Source organism: Oryctolagus cuniculus, chromosome 8, assembly GCF_964237555.1.
Source record: "Oryctolagus cuniculus chromosome 8, mOryCun1.1, whole genome shotgun sequence".
Taxonomy (NCBI): Eukaryota; Metazoa; Chordata; class Mammalia; order Lagomorpha; family Leporidae; genus Oryctolagus; species Oryctolagus cuniculus.
This window is the reverse complement of record NC_091439.1, coordinates 14039763-14062673: the sequence shown is the minus strand read 5'-3', so window position 1 is coordinate 14062673 and position 22911 is coordinate 14039763. Positions and strand designations below refer to the sequence as shown.

General features: G+C 38.3%; 1 protein-coding gene and 1 pseudogene across 6 annotated transcripts in view; one reads left to right on the top strand and one right to left on the bottom strand.

Annotated features, from left to right (window-relative positions):
• LRBA (LPS responsive beige-like anchor protein) overlaps positions 1–22911 on the bottom strand; it is a 747733-nt gene that overhangs the window by 264086 nt on the left and 460736 nt on the right. The window lies entirely within an intron of this gene.
• On the top strand, positions 14266–14907 carry LOC138843478 (transformer-2 protein homolog beta pseudogene; annotated as a pseudogene).

Sequence of the window (22911 nt, the reverse complement as noted above, 5' to 3'; positions counted from 1 at the left end):
GCTATCTGCACGTCAATGTTTATTGCAGCTCAATTCACAATAGCTAAGACATGGAATCAACCTAAATGCCCATCAACAGAAGACTGGATAAAGAAATTATGGGATATGTATTCTATAGAATACTACACAGTGGTAAAAAAAAAATGAAATCCAGTCATTTGCAACAAAATGGAGAAATCTGGAAAACATCATGCTGAGTGAAATAAGCCAGTCCCAAAGGGACAAATATCATGTTCTTCCTGATAGGAAAAACTGAGCAACTAAAAGGAAACCTGTCGAAGTCAAACTTAGACTATGAAAACCAATGACTTGATCAGTCCTTGTCCTGACTGTCATGGAACAGCTTACCAATTATTCTTTTTGGTATTTTCTTTTTCTACTTAATACCATTGGTTGAACTCTTTAATTAACATACAATTATTCTTAGGAGTTTAAATCCAACTGAAAATTGAGCTCTGTTAAAAATTAGTGTGGGAATAAGAGAGGGAGGATATGTACAGTTCGGCACATGCTCACTCGGACTTACCCCTAAGGTAAAGCTAGAAATATGCCATGGGACTCCAAGTCCCATCAAGTTGGCAGGTACCAATGCCATCTTACTAGTTAAAGTGATTTATTTTAAGTGCATAACTGATCATAACGATAGGATAAGGTGTCAAAGGGATCAAATAAATAAGACCAGTGTCTGCTAATAATAATTGATAGAAGTGAAAAGGAGAGAATGATCCAATATGGGAAGCAGGATACACAGCAGACTCATAGAATGGCAAATGCCCTAAACAGCATTCTGGCCTCAGAATCAGCCCTTAAGACATTCAGATCTGGCTAAAAAGCCCATGAGAGTTTCTCAGGCATGGAAAGCCAAGACACTGAGGCAAAAAAATGACCTAAATCAAAGATCTCTGTGAGTGAGATCCCAGTGGAAAGAGCGGGCCATCAAAGAAGGATGTACTTTTCTCTGAAGGGAGGAGAGAACTTCCACTTTGATTATGGCCTTGCCTAAATAAGGTCAGAGTTTGTGAACTCAAGAGGCTTCCACAGCCTTGGCAGCTCAAGAGCCTTGGGTGATTACTGACATCATAAATAAGAGTGTCAATTATTAAATCAACAACAGGAGTCACTGTGAACTTACTCCCCATGGAGGATCTCTATCCTTAATGTGCGAAATAAGTTCTATGTCTCATGTCCTATGAGAATTAAGGGTAAAAATAGCCTTTAAACAGTACTTTATACTTTGTGTGTCTGTGTGGGTTCAAACTGTTGCAATCTTTACTTAGTATATACTAAGTTGATCTGCATATAAAGATAATTAAAAATGTGTGACAATTTTTTAATTGATATCAGAGAACAATGATTTTGAAGATATGGTGGTAACAAGAGAAGACTATGAAGAAAATGGACATAGTATCTGTGAAGAGAAATTTGATATATAACAAACATTTCTGAATGAAAATCGTGACTAGTTGTGACTGAAAGGTTTACTGTCAACTTTCCTTTAGAGTTGGTTAAGGACCTGTGTTATCTTTCACCCTAAGATAAAGTCTTAACTAAATCCTTTGACCCATGGCTAATTTTCACAGTCTTCTTGGCTACGTTATTACAATAATCTGTAACTTAGTTCATAATTTTATTTAGAAATTGGACTACCATGCAACTCTTATGAGAATATGTTATATGAAAGAGGGCATGTTTTTTAAGTCTAATTCTTCATTGCCAGGAGCATACACCAAACTTTTTTTTCATTGGTCTGTTTTACTTAGTAGGTAATTTTTCATTACTTTACTAGGAGTTGGCCAAAGTGTTTACGGGATAATATGATTTCTCTCTCATAGATCCAAGTATTTTATTTAAAAATCATTATTTGTATTTATACATAATAAAGTTGGAAAAAAAGATAATTAAAAATGAATCTTAATGAAGAATGGGATGGGAGAGTGAGTAGGAGATGGGATGGTTCGTGGGTGAGAGAGTGGTTATGGGGGGAAAAAACGGTATAATCTAAAAGTTCTACTTTCAAAATTTATATTTATTAAATAAAACTTTTCTAAAAAAACAACAAAAAATAAAATGTATGAGTTACTTTTTAAACAAAGAGACCAAACTGAAAATTGGTGACTATTATAAAATCGCACAGCAACTCCAGGTTTTGTGGTACAACTCTTCATTTGCTTCATTTTATAAGGAAATACTATAATGTGCAAATATATAATACCACAATGCCCCTACCCATACCGAAATGGTATAGTTTATTTTACTTAAAACACTTTCAGATTAATATTCTGACCAACCGATAAAGTTTTGTAAAGATAAAATACTGCTAATCAATATGAGTATTCATAAACTAGTAATTCTTACCTCATCAAATACAGACCACTACCAACAATTGTGTCTTAAAGAATAGAATCTAAAACTATAGAAGTAAAAATAAAATACATAAAAAGTACATTAAAAACTTATGAGGCCACAAAAATGAATATGGAGAAGTAAAATAAATATGTACTCTTGAATGGTCTTCCCTTCATTTCCTTGTTTTCATATTCTATGCAACAAAGACCAATTGCTGATATGGTGAATACCAGTGACTAGTCCGTACAGCAATGCTTGCAGAAGAATTTCAGGAGCCTACTGAAGAGAGGTGATTTGGAATACTGGACATTTGATCCAGCTAACAAAGGAGCCTCCACTCAACTGATGCTGAGCCCCAATATTGACAGGGTTCCATCTGGCTGGACTTCCCAGGATGAGCCTGATGGACCCTCATCAGAACAAATCTGCATAATTATCAGTTAAATAGACTCATTATTTTCTTTCTAGCCCCACCCCTCTAAGCTACCCTTGTCCTTTAAAAACCCTTTGTTATCTGGTAGGGGCAGAAAGAGCACATTTTGTATCAATAGATCTCTCCATCCCCAAGATGACAGCTTCTTGAAATAAACACTTTGCTCTTACTAACACTTTGGTGAATTGGCTATCCAGGCAGTGAGCAACAGGGCCTGATTACTTGTTCAGCAATATTCTTAACACTTTTAATACAGTTAGCAGAACTAGTTCACAAATTTCTTCTAGATGTTCAATGAATTAATTCTTTTCTCTAATGATGAACAAAATTATCTGAAAATACAATATAGGGAATTTTAAATGGCTGTTTGATACTTAGTATATTCAAAATAATTATAATTAATGATTGTATGACTAATGTCTAAAGTTCCATGAGAAACCAAATCATAGGTATTTTTACTTCTTAATGTAGCCTCAGCATAGAACAGAGCTGGCACATTAGCAGCTATTCAAAAATGGTATGGAATGATTATAAACAGACTTATAAAAGATCAGCATAGCTGATTCACCTCTCCATTTACTTAAAAGCTCACTGACTTATGTATTAAATGGAAACCTTCTAACAACAGTTTCCTTTATAAACTAAGTATACCACTATTTATAAATTATAGAAATACTATTTAGATACAGATACATGATGTAGTTTGAACATTTTAAAAAGCATCTTTATGAATATACAAATGTATGTTGTCATCAAATTTACAAATGTTGCGATGCACAAATAGGATACTACTTCCTAAGTGGCTTTGCAAAGCTTCAATATCAACGTGGTACATGCTCACTTCAGCAGCACATATACAATATCAATGTGGCAGTAAAATCCACCAACAAAAGGATGTCTGCAAGTAAAATACAAGCTTTTAAAAACATGAAGCTGAATAACAAGATGCCACATTTATCAGAGAGATAATTAAATGGACACATGGAGGGGCAAGTATTTTGCACAGCAGTTGGAATGCCACTTGTGATGCCCACATCCCATTTCAGAGTACCTGAGTACCAACTTCACTCCCCATTCTAGCTTCCTCCTAATGCTCTGAGAGGCAGCTGGTGATGGCTCAAGTACTTGGGTCCCTGCAATTCACTTGGGAGACCCACATTGAGTTCCTGGCTCCTGGCTTCAAATTGGCCCACGCTTGTCTCTTGCAGACATTTGGGGAGTGGACAGGATTTCTGAATCTCCGCTTTTCAAAAAAAAAAAGGAAGAAAATACATAATTTTTTAAAAGATTTTTATTTACTTGAGAGGCATAGTTACAGACAGCGAGAGGGAGACACAGAGAGAGAGGTCTTCCATCTGCTGGTTCAGTCCCCTCAAATGACCACAACAGCCAGACTTGAGCTTATCCAAAGCCAGGATCCAGGAGCCTCTTCTGGGTCTCCCACAAGGGTACAGAGGCCCAAGTCCCCCGGACCATCCTCTACTGCCTTCCCAAGCTATTAGCAGAGAGCTGGATTGAAAGAGGAGTTGCCTGGACTCAAACAGGCACCCATATGGGATACTGGCACCACAGTTGGGTGCTTAACTTAATATGCCACAGAGCTGACCCTAAAAATGTATAAATTTTTTTAGGAAAGACAAAATGCTCAAGAATGTACAGGCTTGTTGAAAAGATCCAAAAGCAGCCTTGAAAAGCTTCACATTGGCCAAATCTAGAACAATTTGACAACTAAAGTTATAATGAGTATCTATTAATTACTGGCCACTGAATATAATAAAAATTAATGAGCCTATACCACACTAATAATAAATGGATAAATGTACTGGGGAGGCAGAAATATCTGATGTTAAGTATAATGTTAACAGGTAAAGGCGGAAGGCATGATATTGGGAAATGATCATTTTATAGCCATCACTGTAAAGATAAATGCAGACAAAAATTATTAAATGGACTCTACACTTCATTCAAATTTCCTTAATGTTTCCTAATGTCCTTTTCCACCATTCCATCCAAGACACCACATTACATTTACTCTTCATGTCTCCTTAGGCTTCTCTAGGCTGTGATACTTTCTAAGACTCTCACTTTTTACAAACTTGAGCTTCCAAGAGTACTGATCATGACACTGTGACTCTTCCTCAACTCATGTTTGTCTGTTGTTTTCAATAGACTCAGCTTATGGGTTTGAGGAAGAAAGACCCACAGGAACAGTGCCATTCTTGTCACATCATGTCATCAAGTACATGCTATCAACAAAATTTGTTATCGGTGCTGGGTTTGTGGCATAGCAGGTAAAGCTGTCTCCCGCAACAACGCCAGCATTCCATATGGGTGCTGGTTCATGTCCCGGCTATCCATTCAGATCCAGCTCCTTGCTAATGCATCTGGGAAAAGTAAGGAAGATGGTTCAAGTGTTTGGGCCCCTGCTACCCCACAGGAGACCAGATGAAGCCCATGAAGCTCCTGGCTCCAAGCTTCAGTCTGGTCCAGCACTGGCCATTGTGGCTACCTAGGGAGTGAACCAGTAGATGGAAGACCTCTCCCTGCCCCATCCCCCATAGCTCTTTCAAATAATTTAAAACAACATGACTTTTTCCTTAGATACCAATCTGATCACTTGGCCAAGGTCATGTTTGACAATTTCCTCCAATGTACAGTTACTTCTTCCCATTCATTCCATGTTGTACTTTTTTTTTTTTTTTTTAAATTTTTGACAGAGTGGACAGTGAGAGAGAGAGAGAGAGAGAGAGAAAGGTCTTCCTTTTGCCGTTGGTTCACCCTCCAATGGCCGCCACGGCTGGCGCGCTGCAGCCGGCGCATCACGCTGATCCGAAACCAGGAGCTTCTCCTGGTCTCCCATGCGGGTGCAGGGCCCAAGAACTTGGGCCATTCTCCACTGCACTCCTGAGCCATAGCAGAGGGCTGGCCTGGGAGAGGGGCAACCAGGACAGAATCCGGCATCCCAACCAGACTAGAACCCGGTGTGCCAGCGCCGCTAGGTGGAGGATTAGCCTATTGAGCCGCGGCACCGGCTTTCCATGTTGTACTCTTGAAAGCAAATTTACCAGGCATAGCCCACAGCTGAGGAATGCAAAGTCTTGTTCCACCTTCTATGATAGAAGTATCTTTATAACTTATTTTGGATAGTTGTATAAAGTAGCTTTGTCAAGTCTCTCCTATTTATTTAAATACATATTTCAGCATGGACTCCTAGATACTTATTTCATATTTTGTGTTACAAGGCAATACTAAGTTATTTATTTTGTTGCTCAAATTATTCTGACTTTGGCCATTGGTAACTCAGTTGGCTTCTATGTCTCCTTGTCATAAATTCATTCTTGTTTTTTGAACATTTCCTTGCTTTCTGCCATGAAAATATGCTCCAGGTTCACCTTGTATATTGTTCGCATCAGCAACAGAATAAGCAGTTTCTCTACAGAGGTCTGGGTTCCTCTGACTGCCACAAATTAGAAACTAAGAGCCAGGCATTGAGTGTACCCTGTACTGTGTATAATTACTTCTTGTCATTCCAGTGGACAAAGTTTAGAATAACATATATACTAGCCCAGTATACACATAAATCTACAAAATTATTTCTATACATACCAATTTGTTTCTCTATTAAACTACATATGCTTTAAGTCTTTGACTCTAATTTAGTACCCTATGATTTATTCTCACTTTCAGAGAAAGAATTGTGATGAGAAGCAGGATATTTGCATGTCTTTACCAAAAAGACTGCTTATTAATTACAAAGAAAAAATAATAAATTTCCTGGAAACATCAGACAAACCCTTGCTTCACTGGTCAAAATTAATATCACCATTGAAGGGCAGATGGATATCCTGTGCCTCTGGATGTGAAACTGAGAAGACAAATCACTGATGCGGAATGCCAACTACACACCAAACCTGAATCTCGTCATAAGGGAACAGGAGACAAATCTAAATGAAAGTTATTATGTTTATAACAGGAGTAGGAGAACTGTATTCTCCAAAACTGCCAATGTCAAAAAAGACAAAGGCAGGTTTAGGAATTATTAAATTAAAGGAATCTAAAGAAATTAAGATAATGTCTAATCCTAGATTAAATCCTCTATTGGAGGAAAAGTGCTAAAAAGGACATTATTTCATCAACTGATGGATCTGAACTATGGATAGTAGATTAAAGTACTTATTAAGGCTATATATGGGGCCAGCGCTGTGGCACAGTGGGTTAAAGCCCTGGTCTGAAGCACCAGCATCCCATATGGGTGCCGGTTCTAGTCCCGGCTGCTCCACTTCCAATACAGTTCTCTACTATGGCCTGGTATAGCAGTAGAAGATGGACCAAGTCCTTGGACCCCTGCACTCGCGTGGGAGACCTGGAAGAAGTTCCTGGCTCCTGACTTCAGATCGGCGCAGCTCCAGCCTTTGTGGCCATCTGAGGAGTGAACCAGCAGGTGGAAGACCCCCCCCCCCTTTCTCTCTCTCTCTGCCTCTGTCTGTAACTCTGTAACTCTTTCAAATAAATAAGATAAATATTTGAAAAAAAAAGGCTAAGTATGATAAATTTGATAACTCTTGTGGCTATATAAATAAGATAATGTTCCTATTCTTACAAAATTCACACAGAAGTATTTATGGTTAAAGTAGCATGATATATAAAAATGGCTCAGGAAAGAAGTGATGTGTATGTGTTGTGGGGAGTACAAAAAATGTTAATGATCGATAAATCCAAAATAAGTATTTTAAAAGGACATGCTCAAGGCTGGCTTTGTGGCATATTGGGTTAAGCCGCCATCTGAGATGATAGCATCCCATATGGGCACTGGTTCAAGACCCAGCTGTTCCACTTCTGATCTAGTTCCCTACTAATGCACCTGGGATAAGCAGCGGAAGATGGCTCAAATATTTGGGCCTCTGTACCCACATGGGAGACTTGTTAGAAGCTCTGGGCTCCTGGCTTCAGTCTGGCCCAGCCCCTTAGGCATTGCAGCCATTTGGGGAACAAACCAGCAGATGGAAGACATTCTCTCTGTGTCTTTCCTTATCTCTGTAACTCTGCCTTTCAAATAAATTTAAAAAATTAATTTTGGGGATTTAAAAAATAAAAGGACATGCTCTTCATTTGATATGTGATAAATATAACCTACATGTGAAGCACCAGCTTTATTACGTTACTCTTTCCTGTGAAGTTTTCTGTGGTCAACATCTCAATGAAGGGTATCTTTGGAAGAAAGTCAAGCTCACCGGTCAATATGGAAACTCTGTAACTACCATTTCAGGAGTACCACCAGCTAATATGCTTTGAGGAGTACATGCAAACACAAAGTTGGCCTCTTTCTTTAGGGGTTTCCCCAGTTCCACCACTAAGAACTCCGAATGGATACTTAGAGGAACAGCATACAGGTCTGTATTCATAATTTAAACCACTCAGCAATTACAAGGGTTTGACCATTGGCAAATGCTATCTAAAACTATGACAGTTTACAAAGACCTCTACTATATAATGTTACATTGATAAATTTATGAAAATTATAATGACATAAGTTTTCTATGTTTCAGTCTATTTTTAAGTTAAAGACTGTGTGATTTTAAGATCAGTGAAGATAAATTGTTCCATAAGAGAACTTTTTAGAAACAATATTCCAAACTTGTTGAAGTGGAAATATTTCTAAACCATGATGGTATTCCAGGTAGGCAAAATAATGCTGTTTCCCAAAAATGTTCACCTCCTAATCCCTGGAACTCAAGAATATTTACTTCACATCACAAAAAATGAATTAAAGTTGCAGATGAAATTGAGGTGGCTTCTCAGCTAATTTACAACAGGGAGATTAACTTGGATTTCTCAGGTGCACCCAAAGTAACTTCAATGATCCACTAAGTGGAGGAAGGTGGCAGAAGACTAGATTAGAGAAATGCAGTGTAAGAAGCACTCAATCCATAGCTCCTGGTCTTCAAGTTGAAGGAAGGAAGCCAGAAGCCAAGGAAAGCGGAACAACTCTCAAAGCTAAAAAGCGCAAGAAAACAAATTCTTCCCCAGAGCCTCTAGAAAGCAGTGCCGTCCTGCCAGTTACCTAGATTTTATCCCAGTGAGAGCTAATATTTTTCAAACCACCCCATAACTGGTTGTTATGTGTAATCATTATGGGAATCAATTACTGCACTGAGTAACAATCTACCAATCTCTACCTGCAAGCATGCATGTAGGACTCCCACATCTATGCCTGAGAATACAAGAGAAGTTCTATGTGATTTTTTTTTATTTTAATTTTTATTCCTTTAGTTTTTAACAGGTTCAATATAGTTCACAGACACAATTCTAAGAAAATAATGATGTTTCCTCCATGTGATTTTCTGACTAGGAAGATGTTCTGCCTTCTATCTATTTCTACCCCTTGACTACTGTGAATGGCTCTGCTCTTGTTACCTTCAGCATTACTATCTCTCAATCTCTACTATTCTTTTTCTCCCTTAGTCTCCCTTTTCAATCGTTTGTTATTTTTGCTCACAGAGTATCTCCTGAGTCTTGGCTGTTGCATTAAGACTGGGCTTAAATGCACTAAGCTAGTCAATGCCTTTTTTCCTTGTCTGCAAACCTACCAATCAGCATATAATATTCTGTGCATCTCAGCTCTTTTGTTGATTGTTGCTGAGTATTCACTGGTTGTTTTCCAAGGATATATCTCTACCTCTTTGCAATCTAGACATTACATTTTTCTGTATTAGGCTATGGATATTCACTCTGAGAACTTAAATAGGATTAGCAGTATACAGAACAATAGGATAGTTACACATATACTCTCACTGCTACAGGCAGCTATGATAAATGGCAACGTAAGTATATATTCCTTTTTTTCTATACATAGGCAACCTCATCCACCTCTGCCCTTTAAATTCCTTGTATATGTTTAAAGGATAGGGAATAAAATAAGCTCATAATTTCCTGGTGTATAAGTTACAGGAAGCAGAGAGAACTAAGCAAAGAAAGTCGAGTTACATGTAGTATTAGGACACAAAATAATACATATTAGAACTACGATATATTTTCTTATAACATATCTGCATTTGAAATGTCAAAAGCCTTCAAATATTCAAAAAGTGTAAAATTATTAGACTGAGCGCTACTAGATGACAAATGTCTTATTCATAGTTTCCCTCCTGCCCCAAATTGAAGATTGTTTTGAAATAATCTTTTTCAACCTTGTGACAAAAATATATATAAGCCTTGATACACAGACCTCTGCAATCTTACAACAATGAAACTTGTAAATATTAGCATCACATAATCACAAGAACAATATATTAAACTATCTTTATATTATATTATTATTTATATTATATTATATTATATTACCTTTAAAAATTCATTTTATATTGATCACATACAACATTGTGCATAAGCAAATACACTATGGTTTTATAAATATATAACCATACATAACCATATGGTTATATATATTTAATATATATTAATATGACAACTCAATACTGATAATTCCATGTGACAACCTCCATGTCAAATTCCATGTGGCAATTTCCATGACAAAGTACAAGTTTTTTTTTTGTACTTTTTAAAAGACAATAAATATGCCAAATAATCTAAGAATTATTTAAAGACATGTTATAGTGTAAAATTCATTAGTCTATATGTACAGATATGTAAATGTACTGGATAAATTTAAAGATAATAATGAAGGAAACTTGAAGCCCCTAAGGGCTACTATTCATATACTTTATGAATATACTTTAACTGTTCTCATTTTTGGTTCATTCTCTTTCAAGTCTTTTTTAATACAGGATTAACATATGTAAAATAATATGGAGATAATTTTGAGTTCTATTTCCACTTAAAAGTATATATTTTAAAGTACTTTAAATAAAACGAATGCCCTAACAAATCCACCTTTCCAATTCTCCTGTAAGAAATGAGCAAGGAAAGAATCATGACACTTCAATGAGCTCTGAAAATAAAGTGATAATATCAGAACTATAGCTGTAAGAGCCAAAAAATAAGATAATGCATGAAGTGTGTAAGACATGACAAAATAAAGCACAGTGTGAAATAAAGGCAAATTTCAAATAATAAGTTACCATTTTAGGACCTTGTTGGGCTTTCTTCTAAATAGACTTCCAATTAAACTATTTAAGGAAAACTACGAAGTAACTTTAACCTTAAAAGTTAAAACAAGATCAATCAGGGACACTGACTTCAGACTAAAAGGTTTTCACTAGTACAAATAATACTGGACATGACAAAATTTTTAGCTAAACAAACAGTCCTGTATTGCGTGAGCAAGAACTTGAATATTAAATTTATAATAAAAATATACATATATGACTAAAAATAGAAGAGGGGGCCAATGCTGCGGCTAGCAGGTAAAGTCACCACCTGCGCTGCCAGTATCCCATATGGGCGCCAGTGTGAGTCCTGCCTGCTCCACTTCCAATCCCACTCCCTGCTAATGTGCCTGGGAAAGCAGCAGAGGATAGACCAAGTGTTTGTGCTCCTCCATCCTTAGAGGAGACCCAGACAAAGCCCCTGGCTCTTGGCTTTGGTCTGGCCCAATCCCTGGCTAATGCAGCCACCTGGGAAGAGAATCAGTGAATGGAAGATCTCTCTCTCTCTCTCCCCACCCCCCTCTCTGTAACTCTGCCTTTCAAGTAAATAAAAAATCTTTTTTTGAAAAGAGAATATTTCAGCACTTATTAAACAATACAATCAAATTCCATGGAAAGCTGAAATTAAAGCAGAAATTGAAACTGATGTCAATGTATTTCTGAGTGCTTACTAGTTTTGGTATACAGCTTCCTCTTTGATAAGAGTAGTTTCAATTTTGTATAAAGACTCATTATAAACCACAGTATTTCCTAAGCATAAAATATGCAACATTTTATTAACTCCATCTCCATCTTTTATATAAACAGCCATGAATGTAACTACCAATAATTTAAAGCCAGTTTTAAATGCTCATATTTTTCCTATGATTTGCTACAAATTACTATGGAAATTTCCTTGACTACCTAACATAGTTCACACCATAAACATTTTCTAAAAATGTACCTAAAATGATGAACATTGTAACTGTTACTTGGTCTTGTTGAGACATAGGTCTTTAGATCTCTCTGTGTTATCTGATCACATCACAGCATTTCAGCTTGGGATACCAAGGCTCTAGCCTCCTCTTAGGAAAATTAATGGAAAAGAGGAAGACTTTGGAGTTTCTCATGAAGACAAGGAAAAGGCACGTGTGCAGTGAATATAATCTAAGCCATGGGAAGCCAGAACTTCAGGAATTGTCACAAACAACTGCAAAAAGAACAATGAAATCCTGATGGCTTCAAAACAAACTGCCCACATCTTTGCCAGTCATGCTTTGTTATACCCTAGCTTTATAATAAAACAAGGCATTTAATCTCTCTGCCTTGGTTTCTACATAGATAAGGATAACAGGATATAACTCGTTAACAATTTATTAAGTCTTGAAAATTAAAACACTTTAGCATAGTGGCTGGCACACACTGAGTTCAGTAAGTGGCATGTTGTTCTTATCATCACAACAGTTTAGAAGAGCATTCAGAGTACCACCTCTAGAATTATCACAGGAAGCTGGCACTGTGGTGTAGCAGGTAAGGCCAGCATCCCATACGGGCGCCAGTTTGAGTCCTAGCTGCTCTACTTCCAATTCAGCTCCCTGCTAATGCACCTGGGAAAGCAGTGAAGGATGGCTCAAGTACTTGGGCCCCTGTACCCACGTGGGAGACTTGGAAGAAGCTCCTGACTCCTGGCTTCAGACTGGCCCAGATCCCCTGTTATGGCCATTTGGGGAGTGAACCAGCGGATGGGAAGATCTGTCTCTGTCTCACCATCTCTCTCACTGTAACTGCCTTTCAAATAAATAAATCTTTAAAAATATACAGAGAATTATCACATTAGATATTTAAGCTTAGTGATAGAAATCTGTTAGGAAAAGGGGGGTATCAAATTTATACAGTACTACCAGGAAAATTAAGATCTCTGCTTTCTAGTAAGTGTTCACATTAGTAACCTTTTTAAAAATGATTTATTTATTTATTTAAAATGTAGGGTGACACAGGGAGGCAGAGGATGGTAGGGCAAAGGGAGAGAGCTATACCTTTCATCAGCTGATTCACTCCCAATTGTCCACAACAGCCAGGGTTAGAGCAAGCTGAAGACAGGAGCTAGTCATTCTGTCTGGGCCTCCCACCTGGGAAGCAGGAACCCAGGTATTTGGGCCATCACCTGCTGCCTTCCAGGCACATGAGCAGGAAGCTGGATTGGAAGTGGAGGTAGACTCCATCCCAGGCACTCCGGTATGAGATGCAAGTGTTCCAATAAGCAGCTTAACCTGTTGTCCGTAACAGCTGCCCCACATTAGTAACTTAACAGAGAAAAAAGTACATGAAAAGTGAGATAGAGGAGACGACTAAAAACATGTACACACAGGACTGAACTATCAGAGATTACTGGCAAGTGTTAATATAACATTTCATGATAGATGGAAGGAAGCTAGCCAGAAAACACAACTGCTTCAGACTGAAGTGAGTGGGAAACAAGGATGATTAGGGTGGGTTTTAAGGATTTTAAAGCATCCTGGCATAATGATACCCTGTTTTTCTACTCTCTAGGTGGAAACCTTCCAGGGGAACTAGGATATAGATCCATATATCACCGAATCAATGAATTATTGAATCCCTGGAAAGTCTTCCTTTCCTCCCTCTTTGCTGCAAATATTTATTGACTACCTCCTCTCTTGCAGATAGTGTGGACAGTGCTGTGAATAAGAAAATATTATGATGTGGACTACACCTGGTGTGATGAGAAAAACTTTAGTGCAGATAATCCCAGGAGAAAGCTGCTTTTACAACCACTACTTTATTTACTTTGAAGTGGGTAGATCGTTTTCTCATTACAACTTCAAGTATTTTACAGTTTCAAGACTGCATCAGTTTTAATTAAGCATGGAAAAATTGAGCAATGCTCTGGCTGTGGCTAGATCTGTATTAGGCAAACCTCAGAGTTGCCGGGAGGCCTATGTCAGCCCACATTGTGACTATATTTACTATGTAACAAAGATGGGCATTTTAATCAAGGATCATGGCATAGTAAAAAACCAAAGGAATGCATCTGATGTACACATTTACTACATTTTAAATGCACAAAGGTATTCAAAAAGTTCATGGAAGGATGGCTGATAGCGTTGGAGCCCGTGCAGAGAGCACTTTGGCACTGGGCAGCTCGGAATCCAGCATTCTCGCCAGGCTGCAGGGGAGCTTCTTTAAAGAAGGTGCAAGTTGACAGCAAGCAGGGACAGTGGCAAGTGCGAATCCCATTCTGCCTCCAGAAGTGAAATGCTTACAGATCAGGGAAATCTGCAAGGCATACCCTTGCATGGTCATGCTCCAAGGCAGACTCGAGGTGTTCCAGATCTAAGTGCAGGTCCAGATGTGAATGTAGGTCTGGATCCAGAAGAAGCTCTCAAGGGCATTACAGAAGATCACAGACTCAGTCCTGTTCCTACAGACGATCCCACGGCAGGTAGTAACAGTTGAGATTTTCACAGGTGGCATAGCCACAGTCATTCTCTCATGTCTGCTCTCTGGCGTCATATTGGGAATTGGGCAAATCCTGACCCCAACTGTGGTCTTGGAGTATTCAGGTTGGGCTTGTACACCACAGAGATATGAGTTTTCTCTAAATATGGCTCTACTGCTGATGTATCCACTATACAGGAAGAGTAATCGAGGCATTCTAGAAGTTTGCCTTTGCCTTTGATTATTTTGAATATGTAGATGATGCCAAGGAAGCTAAAGAGCATTCCAATGAAATGGAACTTGATGGGGGTGGAATCAGAGTTGATTTCTCCATAACACAGAGGCTACATACTCCAACACCAGGAATTTACATGGGGAGATGCACAAATGGCAGCTCATAGCACCAGGACTACTAGGATGGGGGGATGATGGAGGCTATGATGATGGAGACTGCTACAGCAGGTCTACAGAAGAGGTGGCCAGGAGGAGGCGGATGGAGAGCTGCCCCAGGTAGAGGAACCTTCTCCTTACTATAGTCATGGAGGATCACATTCCAGATCTCAATCCCACTTGCCTCATCGCTATTAAAGCGCGGAGTTGAACACTCTGAAGCCTTCCCTGGAGCTAGGATGGTGTTTGTGGACAATATTTTTTATTGGCGTGTTTGAAAAGTGAACAGTGCCTCGTGAAGTTAGGTGACTTCTACACCTCTTATGACTACTTCTGGTGGAGTTGAACTGCTGTTTTCATTCTGCATGTTTGGTTTGGTGCTTTGTTCAAAGTTAAGTGTTTTCAGAGAAGTATGTTTTGCATGTATTTTTTTACAGTCTAAATTTTGACTGCTGAGAAGTTTCTATTGTACAGCACTTAAGGTAAAAGGTTTTTCTACTGAATCCAGAGTATTCTAAAGATGGAAGCCTGTGTGCAAAATGCTACCAAGTGGCAGAAAGCAACCATAAACAGTTCAGTTTTTACTTTCCTTTCTAACATATCAATGCCTAGCAGAAAGTTCAGATTAAGTTGTCAGTAGTAAATTTAAAGGCAAAAATGCTGATTGTTTCTCCAGCCCAAGAAACCTGCCATACTTATACTTGCAACTAAGTGTTAAAAATTACACTCTGCAACTCTATCCTGCTACTATTAGAAATAAAACTCTTTCAGTACAGTGAACACTTAATGATTATATAAATGTGGGTTTGTCTGCCCGTATGTAACCTGTATTATAGCCACAGAATAAGAAAAGAGTTACACAGTGTATACCTTTTTTTTTTTTTTTTGACAGGCAGAGTTAGACAGTGAGAGAGAGAGAGAGAGACAGAGAGAGAGAGTTATAGACAGTGAGAGAGAGACTGAGAGAAAGGTCTTCCTTTGGTTGGTTCACCCCCCAAATGGCGGCCATGGCTGGCGCTACGCAGATCCGAAGCCAGGAGCCGGGTGCTTCCTCCCAGTCTCCCATGCAGGTGCAGGGACCCAAGTACTTGGGTCATCCTCTGCTGCCCTCCTAGGCCACAGCAGAGAGCTGGACTGGAAGAAGAGCAACCGGGACAAGTACCCGACTCCCCAGCCGGGACTGGAACCCGGGGTTCTGGTGCCGCTGGCAGAAGATTAGCCAAGTGAGCCACGGCACCCGCCACAATGTATACCTTTAAAAGGCTTTTTCTTAAAGCTGTTACAAGGGGACAATGGTATTTCAACTAGCTGTCAGCAAGTGACAATACATTCCACCACAAATGTACTCTTGTTCTAGTTTTTAGGCCATATGAAAAAACTGGGTGCTTTAAAGTAAGGAATAAGAGAAGCGAATACCATACCTGTGTCATGGACAAACTGAAGACTGCCTGTTCATTTTTAAAATAATATTCTCAGGTCCTTTGTTTACCCCATATCACTCAAATGTTTTCAAAAGTGCGCTTGAATAAAGTTCATGGAAGGAGCACATATTGTGGCCCAGCAAGTTAAGCCTCCCTTTGGGACACCTACATCCTGCTTCAGGTTGCCAATTCAAGTCCTGGCTCCTCCATTTCCAATCCAGCTTCCTGTTAACCCACCTTGGAAGCCAGTAGAAGATGGCCTAAGTACTGGAGCAGCTGCCATCCACATGAGACACCCGGATGGAGTTGCTGGCTCCTTGTTTCAAACTGACTCAGCCTTGGCTATTAGAGGCATTTAGGGAGTGAACCTGTAGACAGATGCTCTCTCTCTTTCTTTCTCCTCCCACTCCTTCCCTGTGTGTGTCACTTTGCTTTTCAAATAAATAACTATATGTCTTTTTTAAAAAAAAGTTCACGGAAGGGCCGGTGCTGTGGTGTAGAGGTTTAAGCCACTGCCTGTAATGCCAGCATCCCATATGAGCGCCTATTCAAGTCCCGCTGCTCCACTTCCAATCCAACTCCCTGCCAATGTGCCTGGGAAAGCAGCAGAGGAAGTCCCAGGACCTTGAGTTGCTGTACCCATGTGGGAGAAGATCCTGGCTCTTGGCTTCCACCTAACCCAGCCCTGGCCATTGCAGCCATTTGGGAAGTGAACCAGCAGATGGAAGATTGATCTCTCTCTCTCTCTCTCTTTATACAAATAAATTTTTTAAAAGTTCATGGAAAATAGAATTAAAATGTTTATTTCTGATGAAAAAAAAAATCTTGAAATCCCTTCATAGTTTTCCCTAATATGCATTTCCATACATTTTTGAAGGTTACTCATATATTCATATACTGAAAGCTCTACGTACTCAAGATATACTGAATTAAAAGAGTTTAGGGACCTGAACCTAATAAGAATTCATAGACCTGGAAAGACTGGTATTGTACGGGTCATATGAGTCCCACTTTTTTTTTTTTTTTTAAGATTTTATTTTTTTGAAAGACAGAGGTAGAGACAGCGAAAAAGAGAGATGGAAAGAGAGAGAGAAAGAGGTCTTCCATCCACTGGTTTACTCCCCAAATGGCCAACTGCAACATCCAGAGCTGGGCCAATCAGAAATCAGAAATCAGGAGCTTTCTCTGGGTCTCTCTCATGGGTACAGGGGCCCAAGGACTTCGGCTATCCTCCATTGCTTTCTCAGCAGCATTTGCAGGGAGCTGGAATGAAGCGGAGGAGCCAGGACTTGAATTGGTGCCCACACGGGATGCTGGCACTACAGGCTGGGGCTTTAACCCACTGGGCCATAGCGCCAGCCACATGGGTCTCAGTTTTAACAAACCGTACAGTTTTGTCAGCTGCCAGGAAAAAAACAACAAAATGAATCCTCATTGGAAAAAGGGAAAGTGAAGATAATTTAGCAGTAAATTTGAGTGAGAATAAACTAACCTCCACAAGTCAATCCAAGACTTATAAAAGGCTCTAACCTTGAGAAAGCTATTTAAGGCCCCCACATCTCAAATTCTTCATCTGTAACATATTATTATGAAGCATCTACCTCAAAGAGTGGTTGTGAGAATTTATTAGTTTCCGATAGATGTACAAAGCAAGACTGCTCAGAGAAACAGAAATATGAAGCTAACAATTTATCAAAGTCTTCAAGCCAAACAAAATTCAAAATGTGTTTACCATCATCCACAAGGGCATAAGTAAATAACACCCACAGGAACGACCAATAGTAACTAAGGTATAACCAACCACACCCTGAGTATTCCCCCCTTCTCCACCCCCCCCTTCAATAACATTATTTTCTTCTTTCTTATTGTGTCATACTTGTTAGTATAAAATTAACAGGATATATATTCAGTTGATAAGCATTGATGATTGCCATGGCTTTGTGTGCCTTACCAATTCTACCCAGTGGTTCCTGGGTCAGATGGGGAATACCTGAGGCCATTGTGCAGCCAGGGAAGCCCACAGATCTCACTGCTAAATTCATGTGTGATTCATGAGACAGGCTTGACGAAAGTTGTGACAGGCACCATTTTTATAGGTGACCTGTTTCTTACAAATGGAATCTGTTGGTCACAACAGGTAATGCTCTCAGTACAGCATTTGTCACATAGCAAATGTTTCATTTGTACCATGATTATTGTAGAAGCATCTTTCCAATATCGGGTTAGTAAACAATACACCCTGAAAAAGTAGATGCTCTACAAAGAGGGAGTCTTTGGAAGTGACACAACAAAAGAAGGAACAGGCAGTCACAGGACTGTTGTAGAATAGTGACTTAAGTATGTCTAAGAAACAAGAGGTAAAGCAGAGGTCATGTAAAAAAAACCTACATGTTTAACTTTATTTGAAAAAAGGAAAAGAACTATATTCCATATTTAACAAAATTTAGATGACTTCAAATCACTTCATATTGTCCAAACAAAAGTGATATTAATAATAAAGAATATAGTTCCCAGAATATGGAAGCTGGAACCCCAAAATGGTTTGTTCAGCTTGCATAAGTCACAACTGATTGGACGCAGTCCCTGTGGGCATGCCATTTCATCCAGACTGGACGGTTCATTAGTCATAATTACTATAACTGTACAGCAGAGACTGCAGTTTTATCTCATCATACATCTTTGATCAAGCTGCTTCAATTCTGCTTCATCAGCATGTGAAGTTACATTATCGGAGCTTTTTATTTTCAAATCGGTAATTAACACAGATTATGCTTTTATCAAAACATGTATTTGGTCTTCACATTTAGTAGTGAGTGCCCAGATCTGACCACCATTTGACCTCTGATATTACAAAACCACCTAAACAACATGAATTATCAACTGAATTCCAGAATGTTACAGAGAAAATTAAACAAAGAAAAGAACTGACCTGTGTTAAAAGCATAAGATGATTGCACTTATCTAAATTGAGACTAACCATATTTGCTACAGCTTCTCATTAAACATTAAATCGCACACCAGAAGAACACATCATACATATTTATTGTTGTGCACTGTCACTTTCAAAAGACTCATACCACAATTAGTGTTTCTCTCAAACTATAAGCTACATAAAGGAATTTCCCATGAAGCTTGAAGACAAAGTAATGTAGAAAATTGTTCAAGAAGGTTAAAGAACAGATGGATAATAGATTTCACTGAATGCAAACGCATAACACACTCACATCAGAAAGGAAATGTTGCCAAAACACGGTTCAAATGTAAAATACTGAATGAAATCGGTGTTTCAGAAATTTTTTTTTCTTCCAACTTCTTTTTGGAGAACAATAGGAGACTAAAAAGGCTTATGTCACTATGTTTGCTTCTCACTATTTTCATGTGCAAAATGTCCCCACTGTGGACTGCATGAACAATCACGGTCGACAGTTACATGCAGGCACTGAGGCTGCAAAAATCCCAGAGTAATTAGTGTTGTCTGAATGCAATGACATCTGTGTTCTCGTGGTTCTTGAGACATGTCAGGCCAGTAAGATGTATATGAAAAAATATGACAAGCGCTGCCGCAAATGCCCTTCTGAAAGGTCTTACACTTGAGGGAAACGCTCAAGAAATAACATGTGTCATCTTCTTTTTGTAAGCAATATATTTCAGATTACAAGAGCTAAAAAGATCCTTGGAGTCATTCGTTCTCTTTGTAACTGTAAAGCATTTGTTTGGGATACAGCATTGTGGTCTGAAAAAATTTTCCCTAACTTTGGTTCTTTTTAAAACTTTCGTTAGACATGTGATTCCCTGCAGTGCCATGTATGTGACTATCCCTGTAAGTGACAAAATGGAGGGCATATCAACAATACTCTTTGATTTATTTATATTTTCATTTAAAAATCATCTCTTAGTACTGCACATAAAATAGCTAAGAATTTTTAAATGCCTTAGGATTATGCTTGCACTTTTCTAATAACAGACACTGTCAAGTAGATTGCATTCCAAAGGCTTTGTTTTTTTAGGACACCCAGTGCTTTTGCTTACTAGTGCCTATTGCTGAGCCCTCTCTCTCTAGGCTGTAGCAGTATGTTTGAGCATGCACTTGCTCCAAGAAAGACATTAGTCATCATTAACAGAAGCACTGACACCAAATCTAAGTGCCTTTCCACAATGACCAAGTGGCAATCATCTTTCTCTTACACTGTCACTGCTGATTAGGATTTTCTTTCATGAAAATTTAATTTGTCCCCCTTTCTACAGCTTTTTTTTTTCATTCCTGAAAAAAAAAAAAAAAAAACTACCAACATATTCAGGAAAGGCTACAAATGAAGCTAAATAAGCTCTACCTATAACTAACAATATAGATGCTGCAAGATTTCCAATTAAATCTCTTACATAATCCAATAGAAAAACATATATTAAGTCAATAATTAATAAACCACAGGAAAAACAAAACAATGATTTTAAAAAAGAATCTTGTTTTTAAGAATCTGTAAGTCCCAAATGGTAACTAATTGAAGGTATCTGTATAAGACTTCCCTAAATATCAATTAAATAATCCCAAAGTTTCTTTAAAACAAAAACAGAAACACCTCAATAGTAGCCACATTTCACTCAATTTCAAAACCTGTATTCATGTCACCGCAAACTTAAGAATATTTTTAAGTACCTTTATCTTCCGTGCAAATTAACCAGTGAGTTCAACTTTTTTAAAGGAATTTTTGGTTGCAATGAACAAATGAAAATGATTCATGTAGCCACAGCCAGATGATTCCACAGACTTAAACTCTGGTTCTGTACAATATCACAGTGTTAAACAAGATATCACAACGATAAGTTATTTAAGGAAGTTTTAAAAAACATTTACTTTTCTGTTTTACTTCAATTTGTTTAAAGTTTTTTAAAAAATGTAAGCATGTGATAGTTTGCAAGGATCCTGGTACAACCCAAACTCCCACTTGTAGTTGTAAATATTACCTTCCCTTCATTTTACTTATACATTGTAACAAAATAAAGATTGGTATAGATTTAAAATACCTCAAATTATTTTATATCCCTTTTAGAACACATCTACTTTTAGCCAAAACCTGCTACACTCTTTGAGTTTATGTGAACATCATCTGTATCTTCCTTAACGTAAATATCTACATGAAATCCTTTTAAAAGAAAAACTAAGCCTTTCTTTTTAAATACAGAAGCAACCCAAATTCATCAAACTTTAATCATTAAATGATCCCTCTATTCATAACTATTGTACTTTGAAAAACACTATAAGATAAATTTGAAGCTCAAATAACAACTGCTTAGTTGCACTTACAAATGGCTCAAGGTTTTTTCTATTTAAAACTTATCTGCAGTTACAACATTTAAGAGAAGATCAGGAATTTACCTAGGTTCTGAGAGACAATTTCTCACAACTCCAGTTTTATAACAGGGATATCACTGACCAAATAAGAAGCTAGTCTGAAATAAGAGCTAAATTCTACCCTAAAAACTACCTTAATTATCTTTTCAGAGTGCTTACAAATCATGGGCTCATTTCTGTCTTTATTTAACTAAGTAAATAGACTTCTTAAATTCTCAAATACTTAACAAGTATATTCTGACTTTCAGAGTTGAACAGGTATAACCAAATCAAAACTTCTGAGAGCTACAAACTAATTACCGATTCCAATGCTAGAACCAGACCATGTTCAAGGAGGGAAGTTTAGCTCTGGAACTTCCACCCCTCAACCTAAACCTCCAAGTCACTTGTCAGTTAAAGGTTGGGCGATTTATTGACCGCCTCTGGATGCGTACTGTCAGTGCTGAAGGAAATATGAGGGAGGGTTGTCGCTACTGTTCTGGAGCTCATTGATAATGACATACCTGCCTCTGTCACCCATTACCCATACTACAAACTACTTAGACCTAACTGAAAAATCAATAGCCTACTTGCACTGGTTCCTGTGGCTGCCTCCTTTGATTGTCAGCTCCTGTCTAGGGTCAGCACTTACATGAAAGGGGCTGTGACTGCCTGATGCTTTCAGGACAACCTAACGATATGAAACTAGCCAACAGAACAGTAAATTCTGTCTCCCTGCCCTCCTCATCAATTAGGCTTTGACTAGGCTTGCCTGTAGAAACCTGACCTTTTAAGTTTAGGTGAATATGGACTAGCTGAACACACCATTGCCCTCAGCACTGAGCCAGGAAATCTACTGACAGGTTAAACAAAACAGAAGGTTGTAACTGTCATAATTTGCATTGCACTTTCACGCCAACAAGGGTGTTATCAGTAGGGGCAAGCCCTGGAACACACAACTCCAGCACCCTTAAGCCACACTACTCATAAATTTTCAAGTGAAGTGAGATAAAACATAAATTCACGAATAGCAACGCATTTCTCATCTCTCAGTCTTTTAGATTCGCACTTTGCAAACCCACGGTGTCCATCAACAACTCTCTCAGCGGTCACCTGGCACTCCTCCGACATTAATGAGGGACTTTAAATGAACATAACATAGAAGTAAAAATAACTTCTATGCCAACTTGAAGCTATTTTGGAGAAAATTTATAATATAGCAGATAGACTGATTGAACTATATCTGAAAATGGGAACAATTAGATCTCAATATGTTATCTTTCCTTGCCTCACTTCCCTCCTTCCAAAAATATCCACAAGCTTAGACAAATAATAAGTTATCGCATAAGTGAAAGGAGGTGTTGAAATTATTTCCTACCATGCTACTCTGGTACAGCATCTTTTACAGTTTGAGGGAAAACTAAGAACATCTGTAAAATAAAAGATGTTAAC